This window comes from Poecilia reticulata, linkage group LG13, assembly GCF_000633615.1.
Source record: "Poecilia reticulata strain Guanapo linkage group LG13, Guppy_female_1.0+MT, whole genome shotgun sequence".
Classification (NCBI taxonomy): Eukaryota; Metazoa; Chordata; class Actinopteri; order Cyprinodontiformes; family Poeciliidae; genus Poecilia; species Poecilia reticulata.
Genome location: NC_024343.1, coordinates 5,873,373 through 5,881,314, shown reverse-complemented (window position 1 = coordinate 5,881,314; position 7,942 = coordinate 5,873,373). Strand labels below are relative to the sequence as shown.

Here is a 7,942-nt window from a genome sequence, read left to right as displayed (position 1 = left end):
GGGAGTACCGCTCCAAGATGGCCGCCATATTTCCTGCGCCAGAGCAGCCAATGCGGGGTTTACTCTTATATTATGTCTATGGTTAAACAAACATTAAAACTGTCAGAAAGGCCGTTTGAGTTAACATTATTTAGCTGCGGAGTCGTTTTCTTGAAGTTTTCGGCTATAGACGGCATAATGGGGAGAGTGGCTGTGCTGTACCGGTGGTTTGATCTATGCGAGCAAAGCTAAGCCAAAATGTTTTTGTCTTTATAAATAATAATGATAATAAATAATATATTGGCTGACTCTTTTTTTCTTCATTAGTATGTCATGTTGGTGACTGAAGTGTGTTATGATGACTTCTACACATTTCTTCTGACAGATTGGCAGAAGAAATGCTGCCCAGAATRTTTCTATAAGCTGACTAATTTCTATAATGCCTATTGTCTGAGTTGTGTTTATGGTAATTATTTGTGACATTTTTATGCTTTATGTTGTAGGTGGTGAAAAATGCTCTCCAGGGTAAACCCGGTATTTTGGTGGGTCTCGTTAGTTTTGCTCACTTCTCTTCAAAATGTTTATTTATTATCCTAATATGTCTACTATTTATCCTGTTGTTCCTCCAGGCTGGGAAAACCAGGCATTCTTTTGTTGGTTCATGTGCTTCGTCCTACATCCAAAGGACACAAGAAGAATCCAAAACAGCTCATGTCAAACTGTGGACCATGTTTTCAGATATGTGCAGGTATATGGTTATTCTAATGAACCTACTTGTTTGTAGAAGCACTTTCTCATTGGCTTTGTTTGCTATCTGAATGTAGCTGTGCTGCTAAATATATTTAATAATTTTTATTATTCGTCTTATCATTATGTCAAAGATGCAAGCCAGTGTTGAAGCCTTCCTCATTGCCGTGCAACCAGGACAGCCCTTCCTCCTGCATGTTGGTGAAAACAAGAGCAGCACCAAAGACACTTCACCATCAGTGATCAAAAGATCATTCAAGGTAGCTTTTAATTAACTTTGAAAGCACACTTCACCTTCAGCCAGCCTACAGTTTTCAACATTGATGTGACTTGCATGACAATTGAGGAGTTTAAGATTCTTGGTCTTACTTTACCTGACAGAGTGGACCCTTTTTATTATGATGATCATTTAAATGCATACTGTATCAATGAGAGGATTTGTTTTATGTTCTTCCAATTAAGGACTTGGTTTATTACAGTCCCTGTGGCAAGCAGTTTTCTGCATGGTCAGCATTGAAGGCCATATTGTCTTTGAGAGGGCCCAGCCAACATTCCAGACAGGACAGTGTTGTCCATCTTCTACCTTCTAACATTTGACGAAGGTGGTGATGTTTTCTCTTTACATAATTAAAAACAGCTTTATTTATATATTGCAACAGCTGTATTCAGAATGCCACACTATTTATATTCTCAGGAGTTTTCCCATTTTGATTTTTTTAGTCGCTTCATTGGGATTAACCAAGAAAGGGGCACAAAAGCCAGTCATGGGAAGATGGTATTGAAAAAGACAGGAAAGACCATTCAAACGAAAAAGTGACTCAATGTTCAGGTTTCCACCCTCATCAAAAACCTCATAGACTTTGAGTGGCATCTCATTCAGGTTAGTTGTTGTCCTTTTCTTTCCTTTGAAATATTTCTGTTTCCATATTATTTAGGATCTAAATTGGATGTCTTTTCTTTTTCCATGTTGGATGGTGCCTTCATCTGCATCTAATAAAGTAAGTGCCACTTGGACTCTTGRAAACCATTAATAGTTCACATTTTAAAACCCTGTTAATACTAGAATTCCACATTATTTCAGCCATGTTGAATTTTAGATTTTGGAAGTCCTTTTTCATTGATTTGCTTAGTGATACCCAAAGTATGGATGTTTCTTTTAAGAACTGTGTTTTTATGTTCATAAGATTGTAGAAATTAATGAGTTAAACCCAGTTTATGTCGCTGTAAACTGAAAGTCTTCGATTTTTATTCCTGTGTTAGTGAAACTATATATTGACTTTGAAGGCCTATTTTTTACCAGTTCTCTGAAGAATGGTTTTGAGTTATTCGTTTTGAATGTTTGAATATACTGGAAATATATGTGGTTTGAGGCATAGTGGTGCCTTTTAAATAAAAATTCTGTTCTGACGGTTACTTATCGCATCCTCTTTTGTGTTATGTGACGTTCTGGTTAATGCAGATTATGCATTTTAGAACCGCACCAATTATAGCACTTCCAAGAAGCTTACACTGGGTTAGTTATTAATGTTCTATCGCAAAACTATGACTGTACTTTAAAAAGTAGCATTACAGTTTTCATGGCAGTAGCTTACTCATAAAGTTAATGCAGTAGTAAAACTAAATTCACCGTAAAAATACTGGAACGCCAGTATTTGAAGGTATATTTACTTCTACCACTGTATTTTACGGTGGCCAACAAGTACAAACACCCAGCAAAGACGAGAAAAACACATGCAACAAAAAAGAGATGCCAACAAAAAATGCTGAAAACAGAAGTGATCCAGACCACTAGGGGGAGTCGAACAAAGAACAGCTGTGTCCAAAGTCAGGTTTAGCATCTTTAGGTCCTCGACGACCGGAAGAGAAGCTGTAGCTTTCAGCTAGCTGCTTAGCCTCTACCGTGGCATTATGTTGCTTAGCAACCGTGACAAYGTGTATCACACAGCGGCAAAGGAAAAAAACAGGCTCGAAGTATGTTGTTTTTTTTTCTCCTGTTTTCTCTATTACTCTTCACCTTTTGTAATAAAGGCTGTTGCATATTTTAAAAAATCTGTTAGTCTGTTCTAAAATGTTTAAACACGTATAGCACATTTACACAAGGAATGCAAGCAAAGTATCAAATACTCTCCAAATCTCAGGTAAGACAATACAGTTTAATCAAACTATTGTGTTTTTAAGTTTAATCAGTCAAACCGATTTGCTCAGGAATAAATGAAATATTTTAGATTACCGTTCTTTCGAAAGAACAATAAACTACTGGCAGCTATAGACGCCAGTATTTTACCGTTCTTTTAAAAAACGGTAAACTACTGGCAGCTATAGACGCCAGTATTTTACCGTTCTTTTAAAAAACGGTAAACTACTGGCAGCTATAGACGCCAGAAGTTTACTGTTCTTTTACAGTATCCATACCGTATTTGCATTGACGGTAATCTGCTGTCAGGATTAATTACTGTACAGCTACTGTGCATTTACAGTAAACTTCTGGCATCTATAGCTGCCAGTATGTAACTGTAAATTTACAAGATTATTTCTTAGAGTGTAGTAATCTAAATGTTCAATGTAAGCTGTTTTTCGTGCCCCTCCACCACCACCCGCCATTCAACACTTGCCAAAGACACACACCCCATCCCCCCCTTTCCACTCTCCTACTCTCATCCTTGGGCTTCAGGTGAAACAACTTTAATTTTAGGTGAGGGTTGATCTCGTTTTAACTTAAGCACTATGTGTTGACAACGTTGAGTTGTCATTCCGTTCTGTACCCAAATTGCACATGATTGCAATTCAACATTGAATTAACATCTTTCGCCAACAAGCCAACAGCAAAGCAGCTGTGTGGTTAGGCCATCCCACTCATGTAAATAGCAGGGGTGGACCGCTCCACTCCTTGTAGTACGTTGTAGATGTTTTTGTGTCAATATATCGCACACAGTCAGTAAGAATGTTTATGAACAAGTAAGAAAATGTACAGAAATGAATCATCACCAACTATCCTTTACAGTGGTTAATTTAAAATGTGGTAACCCCCGCTCACTAATAAAATGCTCTGATGAGGAGGAGAGGAGGGGAAGGAGTGTGGCAAAACAGCATACATTGATTCAACATTGATCAGACATCGGCATTTCATTCATTAGATTTCAACCACAAAACAACACTGATTTAATGACACAGTTTCAACATTGGTTACTTGGCCAGAGCTGGATGGTTGTTTGATGGTTGATCCACCGTCAGTTTTCGACTTCAAACAAAAACCAACCATTCTGATTATAATTCAACATTGATTTACCATTGTGTGCAATCTGGGCAGTTTGTTGCACCCCTCCTCCCTCCCAACCTTCCCCTCTTTACCCCCTCTCATCCCTTCTTCCCTGCTCCCCCTCCTTGAGATCTGGGTCAGAACATTTTATTACTAAGTGGGGGTTAATCATGTTTCAAGTTAAGCACTACATGTTGAGAACATTAGGTTGTGATTCCTTTCTGTACATTTTCTTACTTGTCTGTAAATATTATTACTGACTGTGCATAATGTGTTGACACAAAAACATCTACAAGTCTCTGCTAGGAGTTGTACAGTCCGACTCCCCGATTTTACACTAGTGGTTTGTCCCAACCAAACGGCCACTTTGCTGCTGGCTTGTTTGCAACTGGCTTCTGAATTGAATTCTCCTCTGAGCAGTTTTATGGAAAGTTTTTCAATATTACTTTGATCTTAAATGTGTTTATTGAAAAGTAAGGGCACTGTTTTGTGCCTATAGTAATCTTGGTTATTTTGGGCTAAACCAGATATTTTTAATAATTCTTCTTCTCTTCTATTATGGCGGATTGCAAGCAACTTTAAGATGCATACCACCACCTACTGTACACGAGTGTGTAGCAACATTTCTTTACATCTATTAAATTCTGTTTTCCTTAATCTATAAATATCCATTATGTTTCCTTCATTTCCTAATATTCCTTTAAGACTCCATTCTTGACCTGTCCTTCCAACMATTCTTTTCAAATTCTCCCTTTCAGATTCATATGTTCTACAGTTCATTAATACATGTTCTACATTTTCTTTCTCACTACATCCTTCACATTTATCATTACTTTTCTTCCCTATTAAATATAAGGTGTCATTTAAATAGGTGTGGCCTACTCTTAATCTGGTCATAACTATTTCTTCCCTTCTGTTTCTCTCATTAATATTTCTAATTAATACTGACTTTTGCACTTTATATCATCTTCTCCCTTTTTTATCTTCATTCCACCTTTTTTGCCATTTTTCTATTTCTTTATTTTTAATAAATGATTTCCCTTCCCCTTTCCCAAAAGGAATTATAATTGTTATTGTCATTTCTAATGCCCTTTTTGCTAATTTATCTGCTTTTCCATTTCCTTTAACCCCTTCATGAGCTGGTACCCAGCAGAACCAAACATCAATGCCACCTCTATGTAGTCTAAATAAACTATGCAGAGTTTCTAATACTAAATCTTTCCTATTATTTCCTTCTCCCTGAATGCTTTCTAATACTGCTTTAGAATCTGTACATATCACCACCCTGTCTGGTCGAACCTCCTCTACCCACTGCAAGCTTAATATAACTGCCATCATTTCTGCTGTGAAAACAAATAGGTGATCTGATAGTCTTTTGGAGATGTGGATTTCAAACTCTGGCATATTTATTCCTATTCCCACACATTCTTTGAGATTTTTAGAACCATCTGAATAAATTTTGAGGTAATTATAATATGATTTTCTTAAATATACATCAGTCTTTACCCCTATTTCATTTAAATTCCAGTTGTTTTTCATTTTAATAAGTCTCATGTCAACATTAACCTCAGGAAATAGCCATGGAGGAATAACACTAATTGGATTAAACTGAGCTATTTTCTTATCCTCTAATCCATACATTTTGGTCAATTTACTTATCATCCATCCAAATCCATTACTCTGGAACTTTGCATATTCCCAACAGTTTTGTATTATAGTTGATGTTACATTCTCTTCTTCATTACTTTAAATTTTTATCCAATATACTAAAGCAAATTTTATTCTTCTCATTTCCAGCAGAGTCTCTCCAGTTTCTATTAAAAGAGCATTAATAGGTGTCGTTTTCACCACTCCTGTACATATATGTAAAGCCCTACTCTGTAGTCTATCTATCTTTTGTAGTGTTGTTTTAGCTGCTGCTCCATATGTAAAACTGCCATAATCAATTATTGATTTCATAAGAGCCCTATATATGTTTAATAATGACTCTCTATCTGCACCCCAGTTATTTCCAGCCACAGCCTTTAGTGAATTTATAACTTTCTTACATTTAGTTTCCAAGTTATCTATGTGTTTTCCATGTATAAGAACTATCCTAGATATTTAAATTCTTTAACCCTTTCCAAAGGCTGTCCGTATAATGTTATTGTTCCTGTATCGATATTTCTTTTATTTGTAACAACCATAAAACAAGACTTGCTTGCTGATAATTTAAAATCCCATTCATACGACCATTTTTCCACTTTATTAATTGCCTTCTTCATTTTTCGTACTACATGTTTTACTTTCTTTCCCCTCATCCATATGGCCCCATCATCTGCATACAATGCAGAGTTAATACATTTATCAGTATCAGAAAAAATGTCATTGATCATTATATTAAATAATATTGGACTAATTGCACTACCTTGAGGTATCCCATTCTCCACATTAAACTCTTTTGAATAATCATTCCCAATCTTAACTCTTATTTTTCTATCCAGCAAAAAATTTGCTATCCAATTATACATCTTTCCACTAATTCCCATCTGATTGACATTTTTAATAATTGAGGTCATGTCTCCTTTTGTATTTTCATCCTGCCCACCACTCCAGGCCTAAGTATGAAATCCTGCGAGATTTGGTGAGATTTGAGTTTTTAAAATAGGGCGGGGCCTGTTGTTTGGTCTAAGAGAGCATGTGGTGGACAAGGAAGTGTAAGGCTGGCTGCTCCAGGTAGGCTTTAAATTGTTGTGATAGTAATCACTTGTTTTTCATTTTTTATTATGATGTGCTTAGATGTGTCTCTGTTCCAGAACAACTGAGTTATATATTTGCATGACCGTCTGCAGTCATCAAGAAGTGCAGAAGGTTGTTAATCATCCAGATTAAATCCAGGTGAGGCAGAAAGAAACACTTAAAACATGTTCGGCAGGTGAAACACTGAACTAAACCTGCTAACTGATTCAGTCTGTTGTTTCTTGGATTGGTAACTGGTTAAACTGAACTGGTCTATTRTTACTGGTGTGGGATCTTTATCAGCACATGGACATTTTGTAATGAATTTAATAAACTTATTTGGAAATATTTGTAGTTGATGGAAGATTAAACCAGCTATTTGATGGAAGTTTATTCTGTATAAATTATAATTTTTCCAACTACAGTATAAATCACCTTTTGCTCTAAACCCTGATCCTCCCTGAGTTTTATCTTTAGGTTTTCTGATAAGCAGCCTTTATTTTAAATATTGATTCCCTGTCAAGAAGTGGCTTCATTACGCGGCAGAACAAGAGGAAGACATCGCAATTAAAGTGATACCAACCAGASTCAAACTGGGGTTACTGCAACTTGTACCGTTTTCCTGGTTCATACAGTACAAAGCTTAACCTCATGGACTCTGTTCTTCTGTGGACAACAGACTGTTATTCTGACAGTCAAAAAGGAGTCAAATATGTTTAAAGATCTGCCCCTCTTTTCTTGAATAAAATAATAAAAAAAACCCTATTAAACCCATGTTGTCATTTTTAACCTATCATCTGCCAATAAAATAGCGTTTAACACCAGTGAAGAAACTTTTAGACCTATCAGACCTAAAAATTTTCATAAATCCTTAGCTTTCATTTAATATAAAATCAACCCAAATCTGCATGTCGATCCACATTCAGATGAAGGTTGAATCAACATTGATATGTCAGTTATGGTTGAAACCCTAAAGTTGATTCAATATACATGTCCATCTCAAAAAATTAGCATATTGTGATAAAGTTCATTATTTTCCATAATGTAATGATAAAAATTAAACTGTCATATATTTTAGATTCATTGCACACCAACTGAAATATTTCAGGTCTTTAATTGTTTTAATACTGATGATTTTTGCATACAGCTCATGAAAACCCAAAATCCCTGTCTCAAAAAATGAGCATATCATGAAAAAGTTCTCTGAACGAGCCATTAACCTCATCATCTGAATCAACAAAG

The 7,942-nt window shown here is 35.9% G+C and overlaps 1 protein-coding gene and 1 long non-coding RNA gene across 3 annotated transcripts in view; one reads left to right on the top strand and one right to left on the bottom strand.

The window, feature by feature from the left end:
* The window catches only part of ubash3bb (ubiquitin associated and SH3 domain containing Bb), a 65,899-nt gene that overhangs the window by 6,640 nt on the left and 51,317 nt on the right, over window positions 1-7,942 (bottom strand). The gene's annotated exons all lie outside the window — the stretch shown is intronic.
* Window positions 403-2,062, top strand: LOC108166832 (uncharacterized). Its single transcript, XR_001777236.1, has 3 exons — window positions 403-727; window positions 861-1,328; window positions 1,447-2,062. It is a non-coding gene; the product is annotated as an uncharacterized LOC108166832 (long non-coding RNA).